The following is a 22,749-nucleotide window of genomic DNA, read 5'->3' on the forward strand; positions in this document are numbered from 1 at the left end:
AATTACCATACCTGACAGCTCAAATTATAAATCAATAACTTGAGTGTACTGTTGTGAATCAGGGTAAAGTTAAGACACTGTTTTAAACACAGATTTTCAACTTTTTCAAACAATTCCAAATAACTTGACAAACTTTATCATTTTTGTTGAGTTTTTATCAAAAACGTTATGGATTGGAGTTTTAATGTTTTACCTTAATTTCGCACAATTAAAGTTTAGTGTTTTAGTTTGCAAATTTAACACTTTTGAAGAGCTTGATACCCATTTGAAATGAATAAAAGTAGGACGTCTAGATTCTTACCTGAATGGAGATGTAAGTAACATTCAGAACAACGTTGTTATATTGGGAACCCCCGATGTTGGTGCCATTATTTGTGTCTGGTATCTCCAGAACTCCAAATATTGTCAGCTTGTTCAGGGAAGGAATTGCAATGTCTACAATCACACATTTCCCTACAAACAAAGTGAGGCATGTTTACATTTATGACCACTTCACGATTATATGTGTTTAGCATATACTGTAGCTGTGTCATACATTTAATAATATAAAAAAGAGCTGTTTAGGTTGTGGCATCAATTTGTACACCAAAGACACTGAAAAGCTCACTCTGCCATTCTAAAATTCATGAGGAAAACCAGGGAGTTTCAATTGAGTAAAATTAGCTCAAGATCACAAATCCTGTCATAACTCAAACATGAATTTGAAAACAGCTGTGGTTTAAAATGTGAGTTGTTAAAGTAGCCTATATTTAAAGGTTTTAGGAAAACAACCTTAGCAACTCTATAGATCGTTTTACAGTCTTTGTGGCATCAGTTTACTTACCCGATGGAATGACCACATCAGAGCCTGTTTTTGGTACAGCAAAGTTGTTTTCGGGACTTGACAGCCAAAATAAAGTATTTGACCAGAGAGTGCATCCACTATATATTCAAGAAACAAAGACACAAAACAAATGTGGTAAAAAAAAAAAGTTATAAGCATGTGTGTGTCTGTAACGTACTTGTCAGGGTTAGGGTTGGGGTTGGGGCTGGGCAAAGGGCCCTGAGGTTCTGATGGACCAGATCCACCATTTGAGTCAGGTGGGACAATTGGACCGGGTAGACCGGGGGGACCAGTTGGAGAAGTTGGACGGGGTGGAGGTTGTGTTGGTTCGATACACTTTGGATAGTAACACTGATACGAGTAAAAGTTTATATATCTGTCTAAAAGTGTCCGGTCCACGCTGTTTCTTCTCCTCCGGCTTGCTAAACGGTCTCTTCCAGATACTGTGAACGAAATTTAACAAAGTTTAAGTCACAAGTCTGAATGAATTATTCATTTGAACAATTAGCAAATGTTTTCATGAAGTGATGAGTAGTATTACCCAGGTAATAGACGCTGTTTGTGGAGTCATCAAAGTACCAGTCGCCATTTACATTCACAGTAGGGTCCAGGGGCTTAGAGGAACCTTTTCTGGAATCTATAATGTGGAACATATCTGGTGCTTGAGTAAAGTTGTGATTCAGAATAATGTAATCCTCTGGCTGTCAGAGAGAAAAAGAGGCACAAAAGGGGAGTTACGAAATGATACTACTAAAAACTCACTCATTATGTCATCCACCACATAGAGAACACTGAACAAGTAAATGGTTTCATTTGTGTTTGCCGTTGTCTTGCCGGTTGTTGTTCATGTTTACGTGCTGTTTCGAGCTATATTTTGTGTTTCTGGATTATTCCTGGTTTACTTTCTGATCAGCATATAGACTGATGTTTTGTGCAGCATGTAAAACACATTATTACTTTTATAGTGTTACTTTTTGGATCTTGAAAGGCGTGTTAACAATAAACTGGTTAAAAGCTGTTCAAACTTTATATTCCACTGCAAAGTACCAGCATGTTGGGATTTCAATATGAGGATGAATAAATACATCTTATTTTGGTAAATTTTTTCCAAAGAATGTACAACAAATGATATTTTGTGTTGAGTCCACACTTTACCTTAAAGCCATAGATCGTTCCACTATAAGACAGGCTGCTGATTTGAGAACCTTGCTCAAACTCCCAGTTATAGGTCTGGCCGGAAGCCACCAATGCCACCCAGCCATTTGCATAGCTGAGCATGCTTGACCCTATATGGAGATTAAAGAGCCATCAATACACAGTTAATGCCAAAAGTGAGAATTGTACTGAAAATGTCAGACATTTCAGTCATCTCATAAGTCAATTGTTTCAACCTACCAAATGAGTTGGTGATATTCACACTGTTATCCCTAAATGAAGAGGGTTGAGGATTGTAGAAAAACAAGCGGTGGAAGTTAGTTGTGTTGTCACATACAGCTCCAGGGACACCAACACTCCAATCTGCTGCTTGAGAACAGTGACTTGGGTCGAGCAGGTTACTCATCGGCACCACCTTGGAGTTAATTTGGCCTTTTTAAAAACATAATCAGATAGTGTCAAGCGTTGTTTACATTATGACCATAACTACATTTGCGTCCATACCAGTGGACCATAATGATAACATTATGTTAGTTTTCAGCTAGCGCTGCAGTGTTTACAGTAACTGAAAATGAATGAAGACGACCTGCTGCTGTTGCTATACATTTCCAATTGATTCTACTAAAAACTCACTCATTATGTCATCCACCACATAGAGAACACTGAACAAGTAAATGGTTTCATTTGTGTTTGCCGTTTTCTTGCCGGTTGTTGTTCATGTTTACGTGCTGTTTCGAGCTACATTTCCAATTCTCGAAAATCCGACTAAAGGCTGGATGCTATTGATGAAAGCAGAAGGTGAGCTTGTGGCCAGAATGTAAAGCATACAGTATGTCTTGCCAGCTTTCTCAGCAATAACCAAATAACATTCAGAGATTAGACACTATGTTTTATCGTTCTTCAGCTGGAAACAAAATATTCTGAAAGCAATACCATACCAATAATGTTGTTCACTGTTTATAATTATAATTTGTGAGCTGAACCCTGCTATTCTTTTAGATAAACTATTTCTACTTTATAATTATTGTTATTGTCCATAGTATGAACGCCCCTTTACTCCATAGTATGAATTTACCTTTTATGTCTGGATTGTTTTGCAAATTAAAAGTACAGTAAATAATTTTTCTTTTGAATTTATAAGTTGCTCTTAACTGTTCTCTTGCTCCTTTACTGTCCTGTATTATTTGTTAGTGTGGCAAAACCAAAGTTAAATCTGATTTCCCTAAAAATCTCTCAATTCTTTCCAAACACGCCAACTGGTACACGGTATAAACGTGGACGACGTAAAAATCCTTCAGCAGAGCGAAGACATTTCGGATCATTATCTGGTATCATGCTTGCTTCACTACCCAATGGTGGCAAATCAAACTCCAAGTTACAAATATTGTAGAACAATAACTTCGACTACAAAAGGTGCGTTTCTTGATAATTGTACTGCCTGGAAGGATAGTATTAAAAAATACAGGAAAGCCCTAAAAACGTCTAGATCTGCCTACCTTTCATCACTAATAGAAGAAAACCAGCATAACCCTAGGTTTTTATTTGATACAGTGGCTAAATTGACCAAAAATAAATCATCAGCGACTTCTGATTCTGTATACCAGCATAGCAGTGATGATTTTATGAACTATTTCACAAATAAAATCCAAGATATTAGAGAAAAAATTATAACTATGCAACCAGAAGTGAATCCTGCTGAACAAACGACTAACTACAGCGCCTCTAAGGAGAAATTACGTTTATTTTCTACTATAGATCACGATGAACTATCTAAAATCATTAGATCATCTAAATCAACTGCATGCATGTTAGACCCTATAACTACAAATCTACTGAAAGAGATGCTCCCAGAAATTATAGATCCTCTACTTAGCATTATTAACTCATATGCTTTAGGCACATATCCTATTGTCAGAGATAAGGTGGCTGTTATAAAGCCCCTTGTCAAAAAACCCCATCTGGACCCTGGAGAACTAGTTAATTACAGACCTATTTCGAATCTACCTTTCTTATTTAAAGTTCTGGAAAAAGTAGTCTCAACTCAAATATGTTCCTTCCTCCAAAGGAATGAGATTAATGAAGATTTCCAGTCTGGATTTAGAGCACATCACAGTACAGAGACTGCTCTGATTAGAGTTACAAATGATCTGCTTATGGCGTCCGACCGAGGTTGTATCTCCTTATTGGTGCTGCTAGATCTTAGTGCTGCATTCAACACCATTGACCACAGCATACATAGACTCGAAAATGATGTCGGTATTAAGGAAATAGCTTTGAAATGGCTTAGATCTTATTTATGCGACCGTTTTCAATATGTAGCAATAAACAATGAGGTATCACGCAAATCGCAAGTCCAGTACGGTGTACCACAGGGCTCAGTCTTAGGGCCTATGCTCTTCGCATTATACATGCTACCTCTAGGAGATATAATAAAGCGACACGGAGTAAGCTTTCACTGTTATGCTGATGATACGCAACTTTATATTTCCTCAAAGCCTCATGAAACACAGCAATTCCATCGAATAGTGGAATGCATAGTTGATATAAAAAAGTGGATGAGTAGCAATTTATTATTACTGAACTCGTACAAAACTGAAGTGTTACTTATCGGACCGAAAACCGCCCTACGTAACAACCAAGAATACTGCTTAACTATTGATGGATCTTCCATAAAACCCTCATCTTCAGCTAAGAACCATGGCTTTAAATTCGATAGTACTCTGTCATTTGAGAACCAGGTCGCCAACACCGGTAAAATTGCGTTTTTCCATCTAAAAAATATATCTAAACTACGTCATATGCTGTCACCATCAGATGCAGAGAAGCTTATACATGCCTTTATGACATCAAGACTAGATTACTGTAATGCACTATTAGGTGGTTGCCCTCCAGGCCTATTACAAAAACTCCAACTGGTCCAAAATGCGGCAGCTCGAGTTCTTACGCGTACAAAAAAGTATGAGCATATTAGCCCATTTCTGTCAACCTTGCACTGGTTACCTATAAAGCATCGCATAAATTTTAAAATCTTGCTTATTACCTATAAAGCCTTGCATGGTTTAGCTCCTCACTACTTGAGAGAACTTCTTACGTATTATAGTCCATCACGTGCACTACGCTCTCAGGTGTCAGGTCACTTGGTAATACCTAGAATTTCAAAATCAAGTGCAGGCGGCAGATCCTTTTCCTATCTAGCGCCTAAACTTTGGAACAGTCTTCCCTGCACTGTCCGGGAGGCAGACAGACTGTCAGTTTAAATCTAGACTAAAGACGCATCTTTTTAATCTTACATACACTACACTATCATTATATATATATTTCAAAGATCTAGGCTGCACTAGTTAGATCAACCGGAACCAGGGACACTTCCAATAACAACTGATGCATTTGTTGCATCAAAGAGTGCAGAACAGTACTCTACTCTCAGCCAGTCTTGTCTCATTGTTCCAAGGTTACTAGAGCGGACAGGATGCAGTCCAAGGTTACCGGAGCGGGCAGGGCCCAATCCATTCCTAGACCTGACAAATGCTGGACGAAGGACGTGGTGACTCTAACAATCTAACAGCAACTGAAGTTTTGTAATGATAATTTTAAATCTAACTTTTTTTTATTTTGCCTTGTTGTGCAAGCACTGTTGAGCTTGTGCAGAGGCTGCAGTTTTTGCCAGAGGGGACCTGGAATCCCCTGGTTAGGCCTGGTTTCCCTCTGAGGTTTTTTTTCTCCTCCAATGGAGTTTTGGGTTCCTCGTCACCGTTTGCATACTGTTTTGCACTGTTTGCCTGGCCGGGGGGGCTGCTAGAATTTGATAGTCTTATTTATTTAATTAACACTGCATATAGGAATTTATTGTGTGTCTGATATTTGACCTGTGTTTTGACTTCCATAAGCTTTTATGTTTTACTTATAGTCAATGTTTTCTTGTACAGCTGCTTTGTAACAATGAAAATTGTAAAAAGCGCTATATAAATAAAGGTGACTTGACTTGACTTGACGTTTTGGACACCTCGCTTATCAAACACATCTGTTTCAACTACTTAGCCTATTAGTACTAGTGTCAGAACTAAAACTGGTTATGAGATGAAGCACAAAACCAACTTGTGTAGTGTTTTAATGTATTCCATTCCAAAATATTATCTAAATGTTCAGTACCTGTCAGGGATCCATCTGTATCTATGAGCGCCACCTCGTGCTCCCATCTGAATCTGGCCTTGTTGGGTGACTGATAGTACTGGATTCCACTGAATCTGGCGCTCCAGCCTCCACAGCCGTACGTGCAGGTTCCAATGATTTCTGCCACCCCGACAGCTGCACATGATGAGCGGTTGAAGCTCATGAACTTGGTGTTGATGATACTCATACCATCATCCACAGGCAGAACAACACCATGAGTGGTGCAGTAATCATTTCCCAGCTCAGGCACATGACCCACAATAGTGCTGTTTACCACAGCTGCACCTCCTTCCAGCCCCCATCCACTGACATATTCCCTTATGATCCTCTTGGCCTCCACTCCTGCTTTCTCATTATTGACCATGAGGAACTCACTGAACTGCACAGCTCCAACATTCACCCACTCAGCTCCTTTCTCATTGTTCCAGGATGTCAGGCGACGGAAGACGGCTGGTGCTGGAGTCGAGTAGTAGTAGCAGAGACCATTCTGCATGGGGAAATACTCGTGAAAAATCCACAATCCAAACCAGCCCTGAGAATGCACTGTATTGTTGAAGAACTGCCCAAGTGGTACTCTCTTCGGACAGATGGTATCATAGGATTGAATATTAGGATCATTCATGCGGTACCAGAAACCAAAGTGAGTCCCACCGGCTGCGGTGTTGTGTCTAATGGTGTTGTTTGGATTTGTTACCCAGAATGCAGCCGGAGTCACATCATCATTTTGCAAACTTGTGCTCTGTCTTACAAATACTGCCAGATTATACTGCAAGATGTTTCCTGTCTCAGTACCATCTGTGATAAAGAAGGCTCCACCTTTAATGTCGAAGATTACGTTTTGCTCCACCAGCAGGTTGTGAGTGTTGAGGATAGTCACAGCACGGTTGAAAGATTGATGTATGGCACAACCACGCACGTACGACTTATACTGAACATCTCCCATTAATTGCCAATTAATTGGGTAACGTCCCAGATGGAACGCCTGCCCAGCATGAAACATCTAAAAGAAAGAGGAATACTCTTAAAATATATTTTAAAGACTTTTTTTGTATTTGGAATTTTAAAGTTCTTAAAGGGATTTTGAAACTTAAGTTAGTAATTCAGATTTACAGTCAAACAATCATCAAACTATAACCTCAACATATTCAATTCTTCCAATTGCCAGGTTTTGGTTTGGTTGTGGTGGATGAAACATGATGCAGCCACCAAACTCATCACTTCCTACTTCCTCTCCAAACCTCCCCTGGAAACACGTCTGGACTGCAAATTCCCCTGTAAAAAAGGTGAATATATGAATTTAATTAATGCAATTAATTATTCGGGCAATGTAATATTTTAATGACCATATCAAACAAATAAATACTTTAATGTGTATTCATCAACTTGTAAGTAACTGTCCCAACATAAAGAGCAACCAGACCTGTGTTGAATCCATCAGGGCAAGCTGGTATCTGATCATTCCACTCCTGGTTGTTGGATCCACGGATAACAATGTTTCTGGTAAGAAGTCCCACCTCTGCTCTTGCTTGAAAAAACGTCCCATCAGGAAGATTGACGGACACACCCAGATGAGTGTAGGTGAGGGGTTCGGTCAGATTGAGGGTCCTGCCGTCATCTGAAACTGAGGCAATTCTCCTCAACTCATTCTCTCTCTGGCTGTGTCTGTGGTTTCATAAAAAATATTTTATTTTGTTTTTTATTTTAAATTAATTAACGTACCCAGATAATTATCAAATACAGATAAATTACATCAAATGTGGAAAAAATGTTCGTTCTAAAGAGCTCAGAGAATTTTGATACCAGTCCGTTCAGGATATGTCATGCCTGCAGGATATTCAGGACCGTAGCCAGCCTTGTGGAAGGGGTGGTTCTTTTTCTCAAAAGTGGACCTTTTTTTTCGTCCCCTCCCACCTTTATTATTTAATTATGACGTTCCAATAGGCCTAATTGTATGCTCAAACTCCACTTTACCATTATGTGAATGATAAAATATGTAATCGGAGGACCACTACGATTCCAGCTGCTCATTACAAATACTCAGAAGAACTCCTTGTTCTTTATTAAGGGTCCATTTGGTAAGTTTTACTATCAGGTTTTAATTAACAAATTAACTGACAAACACGTAAAGACCGGACAGAGTATGGAAAAATCAAGGTGAGTAAACTGAAAAATTAACTTTGTTATGGTATTTTATTTTATTTTAAATGTTGTTACTCCAAAGTTCCTACACTGAAATGGAGTTTCACTTCAGCCTTGTCAGTGCATCCATACTGTACCTGTTCCCTGTGGAAGCAATGACAATCTCATCTCCAGCCTTCCAGGTGACGGCATCCATCAGTGTCAGAGTGCTGGAGCCACTTTGTGCAGTCTGAGAAAGACGAGTCCATGTTACAGGTACTGGGATTCCTGAAGAAACACGATTAAAGTAAAACCTTAATCAAAGCACGTACTGCAGCTACAGAGAACAGATTATTACACATTATGGTGCCTTTATAAGTGAAATAACCAGTGGAAAATAAAACCATGTCCATACTAGCTGGCAAAGAGAACGGTTCAGCCCAACAGTGGAAAAGCACCATTAATTTCACAATGATTGTAATCTGTGACATGGCCTTACTCTCTCGATGTTAAAGATTTTTATTTTTCGCAGGTCAGAATTCACCAAACTTGAACTTTGCAATGCAGCGAAAAAACTTTGGAATGGGTTGCGTTTCCGTTCTGACGCATTCCTATGCGTATGAATGGAAGTCAATGGAACGAAAAGTCAAGTATGACGGGTAAAAGTGAGTGGGTCCTGTCCCACCCACATACAATGGTTCCGATGCCCATGATTTTAGCTAATTGTTATGCTGAATATATTAGTTTTTAGAGAAAACTATATTAAATAAAAATAAGTGTGAAATGCATGCATCAGGAGTTTATTCTTCATTGTGGTATTAAGCACAGTAAATTGTATTGTACAAGCATACCATGCAGATCCAGCACTCCCTCTCTGACAGCGAGGGTCTTTGCACCATAAACAGGAAGTTCTTTAGACCGCAGGTGTCCATGTAGTGTGATGATGGCTTTATGCTGGAAGGGCTGCTGCTCTGTGCCGATCTGTAAAGCTCCACCATCTGTGATCAGAATGTTCTCCGCCTGTAGCTCAATATCTTTCTCCTCAAAAATCAACCGTCCACCTTAAAAGAGAAATACCATTGGTTAATATGTATTGATGAGCTGGCCTAGGATTATTTTACTTATTTGACTTAAAGCAAGGACTACAGTGAAACTGTTAACTTGTCTGATTACTAATCAAAATACACCGTTTTGGGTTACATGCCAGAGATTAATGAAGCTATTTGTGTAAATGAACATACCTTGGATGAGGAGCATCTTTAGGACAGGGGTGCTGGTGTCCAACAGGATGGTCTGACCAGCAGTGATTACAGCAAGTGTGCCCTTCTCAGGAGGAGAGAGACCACCCCACGTATAGGGAGATGACCATACATCAATGTAGAAGAAATCAGCACGATCCTGAAAAACCGCAGAAAGATCTTCAGCATGCTTATATTTAGTCAATTCTTTTTTTATTGTGGTTAGTTAGTAGAACCTTTGTAGTTTGTAGTTATTTTTTATTTAAGATGGCCCAAATATCTGATATTAAATATTTACATTTATAGTTAGGCATTTGGCAGACGCTTATATCCAAAGCGACTTACATTGCATTATCCTATACATGTTACATAGGTATCTGCAATCCCCTGGGATCTAACCCACAACCTTGCGTTGTTAACGCAATGCTTTTACCACTGAGCTTCAGGAAAGCTAACAATATATCTTGTTGTTACCATTTTGGCGATTCCTCTGTTTCCTATCAGGACTCGAACTTTAGTTTCCTGGGATTTTGGTTGATCGTTGGTCACACAGATGATCTGTGTATTGTTGGCTGACTGGACATCACAGACAGATCCCGCGATGGTCACAGTAACTTGATGGGCGTTTGTGCTACACATGACATAATGAAAGGGAAGTTTGTAACTGACACACATAAACTGTAGTCACATAATATTCACACAGTATTAATTCATTTGAATTTACTTTTAAATTAAATTTAAGCGAAACAATCACAGTTATGTATACTATCATGTATTACCATTCCGTGAATTATACTTTCCTGTATAGATAACATTCCTTATGTAATCCTTAAATGTATTTTAATGACATCACTCTATATAGTATCGATATTCCGTTGTGTACTATGGTCTGATGTCACTGAAGCTTATTTTATTATCTATAACTGTTATGCATGTAATAATTCTAGAATAACTCTACAACTACAATGTTTAGATGATTTGTAAGAAAACTTTATATTTGACTGTTGACTAATGACCATTGCAATGACATTTTGTATCGTTTTAAAATATGTTCTCTTTATTTTTGTGGTTTAGTGTGTGTAATTAATACAATTAAATAAAATAAATTTCCAAAACTTTTTAAAAGTAATTTTCGGTGTCTGTTTTCGGCAAAGTGCATCCTGAATTTTCGTTTTCGGCCCGGAATTTTCATTTCGCTGCATCACTAATAAAAAGTATTCAGAAGTGCTTGTCAACTTCGACAACACTGTATTTAATAATTTAAATAGTGCAGTGCTTTTTCTGTTTCCTGAAAAACAGCAAATTTGGACCTACAAGGTTTTGGAAGAACAATATTTTAGTTGTTTGTAGTACAAGAAAATCTACTTTGTTGTGCACCTGAACCCTGAGCCTGTAATAGTGAGTCTGGTGCCTCCAGCTGTTCCTCCCCTGCGTGGGGTGACATCAGTGATCACAGGGGTTAAAGAGGATCTGTATGTGTAGCCGGCTGTGATGTTGACTGTATCGTTTCCGTTCCTGACTAAAACCACGCAGACCTGCTCTGTTTCATTCCCTGAAATTGAAAAGGTGCCTTTATGATCTGGTACATTGAATTGATAAGGTTAGTTAAGCAAGCAATAGATTCTTAAGACGCACATGCAATGCTTGATCATAATGCATACCATTGTTGTACGGGACCTCACAGTACAGTTGGTTAGATGTGGAGTTCTGCTGGTCAACGTTACATTCTCTGTCACAGATGAGAACTCTGGTGGTGTTTGGGTCAAATCCAGAGCCTTGAATGGCAACAACAGCTCCTCCACCATAGCTTCCTAAAACAATAAATAACAAAGGGTCTTAGTCATAAAAACTGTATGTCTTGTTATGCTACTGTCTTATGCAAATTATATGTAGGTAGGCTTCTGTTTTTGTTTATTGAATTTAGATGTAAGTTAGATATGACACTTTTTAGTTCCCTTTCTGAACAAAGGATTGTTAGGAATTTTTACCTTCGTTTGGCGTGACTCCTATCAGCAGCAGCTCATAGCTGAAGACAGACTGAGATAAGCCATGACCTTTGACCTGATGATATAACCTAACCGGAAACGTTCCTCCTGCGTGTTGCCCAACAGTGCACATCAGCTGTGTATCTGTGATGGATGTCACATTACAACCCACACCATCAATATTCACTGAGACGAGCGCTGCGTCTGTGCCAAAGCCTGAACCAGAGATGGTGATCTTTGTTCCAACAGGACCTGCGATGAAAAAACATCAGCAGCAACGTTATGAGACTAGATGTGAATCCCAGCTAAAGTCCTTTTTTCTGATTTACTCTTTTCAATATAAACGTATCTTACATAATGTGAAGTACATTCTGTGTAATGGCACCATTTAAATCAATAGTGCTGGCTATAAAATATCATGTATTTCAAGAACTGTAGTATGTTGTAGATGGAACTCCACCAGAGAACTGCCATAGCAGTTTGTTTGCAACTCTTTACCGCTAAGTGGCAGTATTTTCATAGATTTTTCCGTTATTGCAGGGTTGTATATAGGGCTGTATATTTGTATGTAAATTGAGGAATACAGAGTGCTACTCCAAAATCTAGGGCCCACAGTTTTAGAAGCACAGTTTTTAACATTTTGGTAAACTGGTTTTAAAGATATTAAATATTTACTTTTCACAATTAAAAAAAAAGTATAAATTGTTCAAGTCTGGACACTTGAATACACAAATAAACAGGAATGAATGCACAAATTCTATTTTTCACTTTCATTTGTCTTGTAGAATGGACACATCTGAAAACACAGAACTGTATAACCGGGATGACTGCAATATTCAATGTATTTTAACATTTAATATTTGGTTAGAGGTTATAAGAAAATAAAAACGGATATCATAAATCAAGAATTGTCTCTTATCTAGTTTCTATTTAAGTTTCTCTGACATAACTTTATAGACAAGCCCCATTCAGGAATTGTGTGTATTGCATGAAAGTTGCATGGTTTGTTTTAATGTGAAAAAGATGCCGTCAAACAGGTAAGATATGAATGGTGGATAAAAAAACTATTTAGCCAGCTGACTTAAATATGAAAATAATGTTGTAAAAGAATCCAAGCTGCCCTGACTGGTAACATTTTTATGATCAAGCTACAGATAAAACTATTATTATTACCAGTTTACATTGTCACGACAACAGATTTTAAATTTTCTTTTACCTGTTGCAGGGTTCACTGAGATGATGTCTGGAGTTTGTTCAATGGTGTAGTAGAATGTTTGTTGTGGGTACTCAACATCATACACCCAAATATCCACCTGCACTTCTCCCTCTACATAAGCTGGTGTTAAACATTTCACTCTGTCTGGGGTCACTTCTAAAATCTGGCAGGGGAGGTAATCAAGCATCACAATGGTATTTTCTGCCACAAAGCCATTTCCTTGGATCAAGAGTGGAGTTCCTCCAGCAATGCTTCCTGATGTTGGTTGGATGGTGGCCTGTGGTGTGCTGGTCAGGTTGAAGAGCCCTGTCGCGAGGCCTTTGCTCATCACTACCACCCATAGGGCATGTTCGCCAGCGGGCAGAGCACCAACCAAAAGTGTGATGACGTTATCTGTGATATGTGTGACTTCCAGGATAATTTCATCAGCAGATACCCTTAGATCTGCTTTTTTGCTTCCAAAGCCACTGCCAGTGACCACAACAGTAGTAGAGTTTCCAGTAACAGAGTCAGGTGACACGCTGGAGACAACTGGTGTAACAGACTGAGAATATTCAAACATGCATTCAGAACTGCAAGAGGAAGAGATGGTGTTTACATAAACTACAACGTTTCCCCTGCGGGCCGGAGACGGTGAGGTGTCACACACTATTTGTGAGTAGTTCATGGAAACTACATTGCATTGAACATTTGCTAACATCACAGATGCGTTCACAAAACCAGAGCCAGAGATGAAGAGACGAGTGTAGCCGGTCGTGCTGCCCACAGAGGGAGAGACGGAATCAACCACAGGTAGAACCACAAATCTGCGGTCATACTCTTTTGGCATTGTCATGATGGCTGTACCAAAGTTATTGACCCGGACGGTTATGGGTAAGGGTGTGCCCACTGGAGCGCCGCTGTCAGGACTGAGCTTGCAGTTAATTTCAGTGGAGGTGCTGCTGATGATACGACACAGATGACCTCCAACTTTGACCTGTGATTGCAAAAAACAGATAGAATGATATATTTGCTTATGTATTACAATTACATTACGTATGAAGTTTGCATAGTAGAAAATAAATTATTTTATTTTATTAGACATTAAGTATCAGTACATCAGCATCACACTCTTGTCAAGTATAACACAAACAAGTCACAACAACTTATTTCCACTGTGGTCCTTGATTACGTTTTCACTCTTTACAAATCCAGAGAAAAACCTCTTGAATTTCCAGACCACAAGGGGAAAAATGTCAGATGTAGGGGAAAAATGTCAGATGTGGTGAAAAAAAGCAATGTGGTGCATTTTAGGTTAAAATACATTTACATTTATGCATTTACAGTAGATGCTTTCAAAGACCAAATACTACAGAATTCCTCTGAGAATTCATGACTACTCTATGACACATTTTTACACGTGTTATATGTGCACATTTGTGTTTATTGACCTCGGAACCTCACCTCATTTGCACAGGCAATGTTGCTGAAGCCAGATCCTGTGATGGTGATGATGTCATTGATGCTGCCGTGGTTAGGAGTAATGCTTTCTACAGTAGGACTGGCACAGGAGGTAAAACTGAAGTACAGACCATCAGAAGTACCATTCTGTTTCAGTTGATCTCGAACACAGCCAGAAATGGCCACACACTCTGACAAAGATGAGTTCCTTTGACTTGAGGCTGTGGAGGACACAAATGAATGAAGACCGATTCCTCTTCCAACCAACCACAGATAAAAGTGATTGAATATTATATTCTGTGTACTATTCTGGATCACCACCCCAGAGTAACTACATGATCAGATTAATAGAAAACATTTAACAGATGAATTGTTCAAAAATTGCGTGATCTTAAAAGTAAATAGGGTGAATTTTTATTTCATAGGGGCTAGCCCTTCACAACTTCTGGCCTACACATACAGCAACATTGGCTCGTGGTGTGTTTGGGAGAGTACATGTTTGGCGAACAAATGACAATATTTGAAAACAATTTTTATTTTTGCCATTCTCTGTGTAAGTTAGTGATGTAGAAAATACACACTGCATCTTAACCCTTAAAATGAAAGTGTTGCTGTTGTACCCAAATTCACAGAGGCCTGTATTTCAGCTACAGACACCTGAAGCCCAACAAGTCTCTCCTCCAGAGGTCTGACGGTCACTACGCCCAGTAGCGTCGTCTGGTAATAGGAGTCAATGTAGCCGCTGCTGTAGTAATAAACTCCAGGAGATGTGAAACGATGGCTGAAAAATCCTAAAGCCAAGAGAGTCAAAAAGATACACCACGACCAGTCAGATTTTATTTTACTTCTCAATCAAAATGACACTGTGACACACAATTTATACAAAAAATTGATTGACTGATACTTATTGGATGTGAGATAGGTGATGTATTTTTTGTACCTCTGGCAGTTTTGTTGACTCCACTGTTGAAAACAATGCCTTCATTATCATAATCAGTACTGGTGAGACTGGACACACTGAAGACTCTGTAGCCCAGATCAGAGGCAAAACCCGGTGCCTCCCAGCTCCAAAACACTGTGTCCCCAACTGAGACTATAACTGCAGATGGGCTCCAGGCAAAACCCTGACCATACACTGAACACACATCATAGAATTTAAAGTATACATAAACACACAAACAGGCCAGTTGAATCTGTTACAAAAAGAAAATATGTACACAAACAAGAAAAACTATTTCCATAACAAAATGGCTCCTTCAGGCAAATGTTTGTATTCGATGTGAACTCCCTTGGTACTAAGCACCTCTTGAACCCTTTGAGGATACTGAAGTCCAGATTAGAATTACAAATTAGGATTGGATTACATTAAGAGTACCAAATTCTTGCTATTGCCCGTTATTGGAATAGGCTTGTCTGCCATGTTGGCATGGGTGTGCATTCAGACCGCTACTAGGGGACATGGAGATATTTGCCTTGGTATTACTGTTACAGTATCTAATAGACTTTTACACAGTACTGGGATGAAACTTCTCCACCGTGGGATTTTTAAGAGATTACTAAATTTTGTTGTTGCCAGAATGATCCCAAACGAAGGCACGGTTTATACGCATGTAAAGACACACACACACGCACCGAACGCACGCACGCACACCACTCATGTATGTTTTATTATCTCCACAGTCCATATGCGTAATGAATTGTAGACTATACAAACTCTATATTTTATCCTAACACCTAAACGTAAAGATGGTAGAAAACATTTTGCCTTTTTAGATTTTCAAAAATTATCATTCTGTACAATTTATAAGCTTTTGTGCCCCGATTTTGGTCCCCACAGTGACACGGGTCCCCATGAGTCTGTGTGCATTCAGGCTTAGGTCCCCACTAACATATACAGTAAAAACCAAGACACGTACACACACACACAGCAATGTAGGAAGAATAAACTTTAAACTATATTGTGTAAAACAAGTCTTTGTCGATTAACATCTTTGACATATGACGCATATTCACATACTGACATTGACAGGCATTGTGTTACTGATTCTGTTGTATGTGATGTTCGTGAGAAGAAAGTGAAACTAAATGGATATTACCAGGGTGGAGACCTTTGTTGGTCACAAAGTGTATTTTGTCTGTCGGCTGGGTCACACACATCAGTTGTTGGTCTGAAGCATCTGTTACCTTGCATTGTGTGTCTCCTGCATGGGAAAAACACAGTTTCACAACCACAGTATAACTACGGCCATTTTATTAAACAAAGGTGTGTATTTCTTTCTGTTTTGTAGATCAAGGCAGAACATTTGTTAATCTCAGTAGTTACAGGATCAGTGGCAATCTTTTTTTGTAGTTTTGTTTGTTGCTACTAATAGTGTATAAATGATTAATCCCACCTTAAACTTTTTTGTTGAAATTGACACATTTTGGTTGTGAGGTCTTGTCTTACCCAGAGTCACATTGTTTTCTGAAGGGACCGAGCTGAACCCAGAGCCTCTGATGGTGATGGTGGTTCCTCCATACAAGGAGCCCATCGGTGGAGAGAAGCCTGTCACCTTCAGAACAATCTCTATAGTGGCATTAACACCAGCACTACATGAAGAAAACAAAAACATTGATTTATTTGCTTCTAAACTGAATCATCAGTGGTTTGAACTGCATTCAGGAATAAAGAGACTCTTTGGTGGAGCTTTTAAATCATTTACCTTTGATTTAATATCATTACACAAATTAGTATGTTTTCAGAAATAATTAAATACATATATTCTAGACTTTATATATTTATATATAAATGCTGCAGTTGCACTGCTGTAGAAGTTTATAATGTGCTGTTATGGATTACAGTAGTGATCTGACACCTGGTTCTGGCGTAGCCCTGGTTCCCGACTCTCACGCGGATGTCGTATACAGCTGGGGCGAGTTTGGGCAACATGCAGGTAATGTTTTCATTGGTCCACTGCAACATTTCACACTCAGTCTCACCAACCAGAACAGAGCTGCCATTGATCCGCTCCTTAAAATTTGTTCCAAGGATAGTGAGAATCCTGAACCCTTTACCACAGAAATAAGGAAGGAAATTACCATTCTGTTATAAAGAACACTTTCCCTCTTTGTTTGGGGAAGAGGATAATGAATTTCATAATTTAACACATTGTTGGGCCTATGCTGATGATTTGTAGTAAATAAAGTGATATTTAGGCTATGCAAGTAATGCGGTCAGCAGTTTAGGGGTATTTTATGACATAACAGCTAGCGGGCAGCTTAGAACTTGGCTCAACCAATCAGAATCAAGGACCAGATCTCACAGTTTTATAATAAAAATAGAAAATATTACAATTTAAAATATTTAACTAATGTTTTTATAAAACTAAGATGTACAGAAAGACAAAACAACCTAAATTGTATAGTGAGCAATTGCAAAGTGGTCTTCATTGTCCTTGTGTGGTAAATAAATAAAACTGTTCTTCCTAAAAGTTCTTTCGCGTCAAAGTGGTCTTCAAAACGTTAACTGTGATGCGTCAGATATTCGTCACTTTGTTCACAGCTGGCTGATCCCATTTGGGTTTGTGATCTTTTACCCAGAATAAAAAATTCTCCAGAGCAAGTTAGCCATGTATCGTAAGTTACCATGCCGATGAAACCAGTTTCAATTTAAACCAGTCCACCTACTTGAGTCCGAAAAAACAGAACTGTCTGAACTAAACCTACAGGGGAAACCACTAAAACTGGCTTTGTGCAACAGACCTCGGCTTGACTGTTGACAGTAGGGTTGGATTTAACAATTATCAAGTATCGGCACACATACGATTAGAACACAATAAAATGTGACAGCTTGTAATGCTGTACAATAAAACCAGTTGTAAGCAGAACCAACAAGAAAAATCTGTATTAAATATATATATTAAAAACAATATATGTGCTTAATCTTAAGAGCACTGACTGGGTATTTTTGCAGAGAAAAAAGTTATACGAAGTTAGACAGACAGACAGACAGACAGACAGACAGACAGACAGACAGACAGACAGACAGACAGAGATAGATAGACAGACAGACAGACAGACAGACAGACAGACAGACAGACAGACAGACAGACAGACAGATAGACAGATAGACAGATAGACAGATAGACAGATAGATAGATAGATAGATAGATAGATAGATGATAGATAGAATAATTCTTGCCGAATACTGTTGTAGTCAGTGGGCTGACAGCAGTGATGGTGGCCATCAGAGTGTTGTTGTATGTGAAGGATTCAGTTGATGTTGCCGTCATCTCTCCCTTGGTCACTGTTACAGTCTGTTGACCTGCTGACCCCTGATTGACATGTCACACACAACATTTATACATGTAACATGGACTGCAACACTGTTTACTTGAATATCTGTTAACTTTTAACTGCTAAGTTTTATTTAATTGCATTTAACTACATTGTTGCGGCAGTGAAAGAATTTTTGAGCTAAATATTTAAGTTGGCACACTGCAGCACCAAAAGTAGAAAATATTTTATTTATGTTGTCACCGCAGGTGATGTTTCAAGCCTGAAAAAATGCCAAAGTTATGTCGCAGAGATGAATATTCATTTTATAATACTAAGGCCCCTCAAAGAAAATCAGAAAAAACTAATCTGATAAATCCCTTCACTTACAGCAGGAACTATGCATCTCAGGTGGGTTGATTCTGCTTCAATAACATTACACGTCTGAGTGCCAATGGTAACATATGTATTGATACTGAATCCATAACCAGACACAGTAAGAATCGCTCCTCCTATGAAGAGAGAAAAATCTTGTTAGTAGTAAACCTGGTCGTAAGATAGGGCAAATAAACCCTAATGGTGCACTTGCTGTGTATCTGTGTATACAGCTAATACAGCTATTTAAGTGTTTTTTACATAGTGTTGTCATGTACCTGATGTACTTCCTGTGGTGGGGTATATGGAGGTCACTCCTAACAGGTGTGTGAAGTTAAAACTGGTGCCATTCTGGTATCGGGCATTGCCCAGGCCAGAGAAACTCAGAGACACTGGTTGGATGCCAGCACTTGCTGGACCAACTTTGCAGGTTATATAGGTCCCTAAAACACAAAAATAAGGTTCTTCTTAAATAATGTATAAAATAACAAAGTCCCCATGAACTTTACTTCACGCTGTACATCTTATACAGTGCATCAGTGGTGCCCAGTCCTGCTCCTGGCGATCGACTGTCCTGCAAGCTTCAACTCCAATCTTAATAAAAAACCCTGCCTGCCTGTTATTTTTCAAGTAACACAGTGTTCATGCCAGACACAATGCAACATTGCAACAAATTAGATTATATCTTTTCCATATTGTTTAAAATTACAGTACGTTCTATACAGTATTAGTAAAAAAAAAGATATGCATCATGTCTGGTGTGGACACATGTGATCCTAAAGACACAGACAGACATGGGCTTAAAGCTTTAGAACTCATTTTTATTTCATGGGACTAGATAAAAACATTATTTTTTTGACTTACTGGAGACCTCTTGAACAGAACATTCCACATCACCCGTCTTTACTGTGATGCTGCCTCCCTCAAATCCAGATCCGGTTATGTTAACAACGGTTGCCAAACCACTGGAACCTGAAATACAAGTCAAGTTTCAGAAACCAAAAAACACATATGACAGCTTTTTACTATATGTGCAACTTTATTGTTTACTGCACCTTCTGTAGGAGAAACTCCAGTCACTGTTGGGGTCTTAGACTCACTCCATGTGAAACTGCAATCACCTGAACACCTTGATGGGATGCCGTTGATGAAAACCTCCACCTTATGGATAACATGCAATTAAATAGGCACATATTATATGTAAACACTTTAATGCACCAACTTTGGATTGTGCTTTAATGTCAAATTTACAAGTACAATTTCCCCCTCCCTTTTAAAAAGTTTAGCTAATGATTTATATGGCTATTTTTTACAGTAGTTTTGTTCCTCCTGCCAACACTTTTTTGGAACGTGGCTCAGGAGAAACTACAGTCATAAAATGTGTTGAAGGAATAGTGAACATTCTGGTAGGCCTATTTACTAACCCTCATTGTTAGGAAAATATATTACTTTCTTTCTTCTGTGTAGAAACCGAAGTTATTAATACTAAAGGTTTAGTCGTCTATTTTTCATAGAATAAAAGTAAAGGGTGACCAAGGCTGTCAAGCTAGAATTTAAATCCCATAACAATGAGTATTCAGAAAGAGTTACATAACCTTCTCTAACAGGCCTTTCAAAATGACGCATTCTGTTACATGATTGAATGCTCAGGTGGCATGAGGAAGAACAACGACACAGGCCACACATTCATGTGGATTTATTCTGTACAGTATGTATGGAAGAAACAAGTATTGTTTTAAAGATCTGTAGTGTGTGGGAAATGCACCTGTGGTTTATCTGCAGGGATACGCAGAAAGTCTCCCGTAATTCTTTGTTTTAAGTGGCCTCCTTGCATGATCTCTATTGATGTCACTGAAGGGTTCACGCCGACCACGGCAGAGGAATTAATCTGGTTAGCACATTATAAAGTATTCATTTAAGGTTGTGAAATGAATGCGTTAAACAGCAATCAGATTATATGGCATTGAATGGTTTGTGGTTCGCAAACTGCAAGACTGATATTAAAGAGATCTTTTTTGTGCTTTTCATAGGTGATTGACAGATTTCATGGTGCTCAATCTGATTTGGTGTTATTAGTTTATTGTTTCTTGCCTCTAACAGTGGCTGGTTGCCTGGGATGGTGAGCCACCGGATGTCCCACGTGTAGCCTGTACAATCTCCAGATCTCTGCACTTCCAGCTGGCCGAGCTCTGGAATCCCCTGTAGTGCGTACTGCAGGTCAACAGCACTGATGTTCACTGGCAGACCTGAGGTACAAACACCACACCAAAGATATACATTTCCAGTTAAACCACTGAAGGTTGTCAATTACGTGAGAAGGAAAATCCAGCACTATTTTATTTCAGAAACAAAACAAAGAGCAAAAGTCTGTTGTGCAAAGTTTGGATTTTTAGTAAGCTAACTTATTTGGATGATAAAACTGTAGCAATCATGTTTACCCTCAACATGTCGACCGTAGATCTCCACATCAAAGGTTCCAGTAAGAGGTGGACTGGCTTTGTGAACACGCCTAATAGTGACTGTGGCATTGTCCTGGTGTTGAACCAGTTTGTCCTCTGTGCTGTTTGGCATTTTCTAAAGCACAGAAATCAAATATTTAATGTTGAGAATGTTTTATTTGGCACACATTTTACATGTTAAAATGTGGTCGGGACAGTTATGCAATCATCCACAGCACACACAAATGTACATCCTGATTTTGCTGAGTAAGGATTTTGTTGTTCATATTTTGAAACTACAATCCTATTAAAGAAACTAAGTTATTATAATGATGCCTAACTAGAGGGAATAATATGTTGAAAGAAAAGGTGTACAAGCCCCTAACCCAGTCCTAAACCTAACATTAGCACTGAACCAAATTCTAAAATCTAATTAGCTGTTTCAGCAGCAACAATGATGTGGACCCATAGACACACAGCAAAACAGACTGTAGGGAATAGAAAAATGACATTTGTCACAGGATCAAGTTTCAATAGTTTTATAAACAAGTTAGACTTATAAATGTCATTCAGTACATACAGTTTCTTCTCTGTTGTGTTAGTAGAATGTCAAATGGGTTTGGCATAACGTTTAATTTGACTCACCTCTAGAAAGCCAACTTCAAGCAACGGGATGCCAAAGCCACAGTAGTATGGCGTTGCTGTGATCTCATAACTGACTTCTGAAGCACTTGCTTGTTTGTGGACATAAATGCTGTAAAAGAAGGGTCCTGAGCTGCCAAGAGCCGGTGGACTTCTCTGCATTATAACTGTGGAGAAACACTTATTCAATTTGTGTATTTAAGCAGAATTGTAATATGACTGTAATGAATAAGGCTTCCTTGCATTGTTCCATCTTAAAATAACTTCAGAAAAACATCGTCTCTAATGGCTTTTTTGTCAAACCTTTTTATGTCGATATTTACAGTCATGTTTTACACCACCATAATATATCCAAAAAGTACCAGAAGGGTCCAAAGCAGTCTCTGCCTTTCCAATGTGAACAGTATCTATGAAGTAAACCGAGTTAGCGCTCTCTCCAGACACACTGAGCCTAAGCAGTTGGTAGTTAGAGCCTATGATGTTTTGCGGAATAGATTCCATGAGATCCACACACTTGTATTTCCACCTGAGAATAAACAAGGCAATGCAATGCAAAAAAATGCATTTAGTTGTAATTTTAGTGTATTTTTGTCTAGCAGATCCCCTAGTCAAAGAATGTAAGATGAATTTGTGCAAAGAGGGTTAAACATACTCATCCGTTGAGTCAAACTGCACAGAGATTTGTGTTTCCATATCCTGGTAATACTCAGAATCGCTTCTTTGGTAAGTGAAATGCATTTTAAGTGCATTCGCCAGACGGCCTTTGTAGGCCAAGCAGAGCTACAATAAAAATACAGTATTCAAAAATGTCATTGGAGAAAATTTCGATCTCAGAGAATTTTATTCCATACTGAGGAAAATCATTTTCAAAAAGGATGGAGGAATTATTGAGATG

General features: G+C 38.7%; 1 pseudogene across 1 annotated transcript in view; it reads right to left on the bottom strand.

The window, feature by feature from the left end:
* The window catches only part of LOC306910468 (fibrocystin-L-like), a 43,585-nt pseudogene that overhangs the window by 10,767 nt on the left and 10,069 nt on the right, over positions 1–22,749 (bottom strand). Inside the window, exons 22-55 of the transcript in view lie at positions 22,507–22,634; positions 22,217–22,380; positions 21,858–22,021; positions 21,213–21,348; positions 20,866–21,020; positions 20,540–20,662; positions 19,830–19,935; positions 19,639–19,746; positions 19,053–19,217; positions 18,790–18,911; positions 18,326–18,458; positions 17,001–17,193; positions 16,592–16,734; positions 16,242–16,346; positions 15,086–15,280; positions 14,766–14,936; positions 14,149–14,366; positions 12,706–13,681; positions 11,493–11,741; positions 11,166–11,315; positions 10,882–11,056; positions 9,979–10,135; positions 9,508–9,664; positions 9,118–9,327; positions 8,425–8,554; positions 7,569–7,810; positions 7,284–7,420; positions 6,128–7,148; positions 2,219–2,410; positions 1,979–2,109; positions 1,365–1,524; positions 1,096–1,266; positions 824–921; positions 302–453 (exon numbers count right to left, since the gene is read on the bottom strand). The product of the transcript in view is annotated as a fibrocystin-L-like (transcript). The remainder of the gene's footprint in view (positions 1–301; positions 454–823; positions 922–1,095; positions 1,267–1,364; positions 1,525–1,978; positions 2,110–2,218; positions 2,411–6,127; positions 7,149–7,283; positions 7,421–7,568; positions 7,811–8,424; positions 8,555–9,117; positions 9,328–9,507; positions 9,665–9,978; positions 10,136–10,881; positions 11,057–11,165; positions 11,316–11,492; positions 11,742–12,705; positions 13,682–14,148; positions 14,367–14,765; positions 14,937–15,085; positions 15,281–16,241; positions 16,347–16,591; positions 16,735–17,000; positions 17,194–18,325; positions 18,459–18,789; positions 18,912–19,052; positions 19,218–19,638; positions 19,747–19,829; positions 19,936–20,539; positions 20,663–20,865; positions 21,021–21,212; positions 21,349–21,857; positions 22,022–22,216; positions 22,381–22,506; positions 22,635–22,749) is intronic.

This window comes from Barbatula barbatula (genome assembly GCF_947034865.1).
Source record: "Barbatula barbatula genome assembly, chromosome: 21".
NCBI lineage: Eukaryota > Metazoa > Chordata > Actinopteri > Cypriniformes > Nemacheilidae > Barbatula > Barbatula barbatula.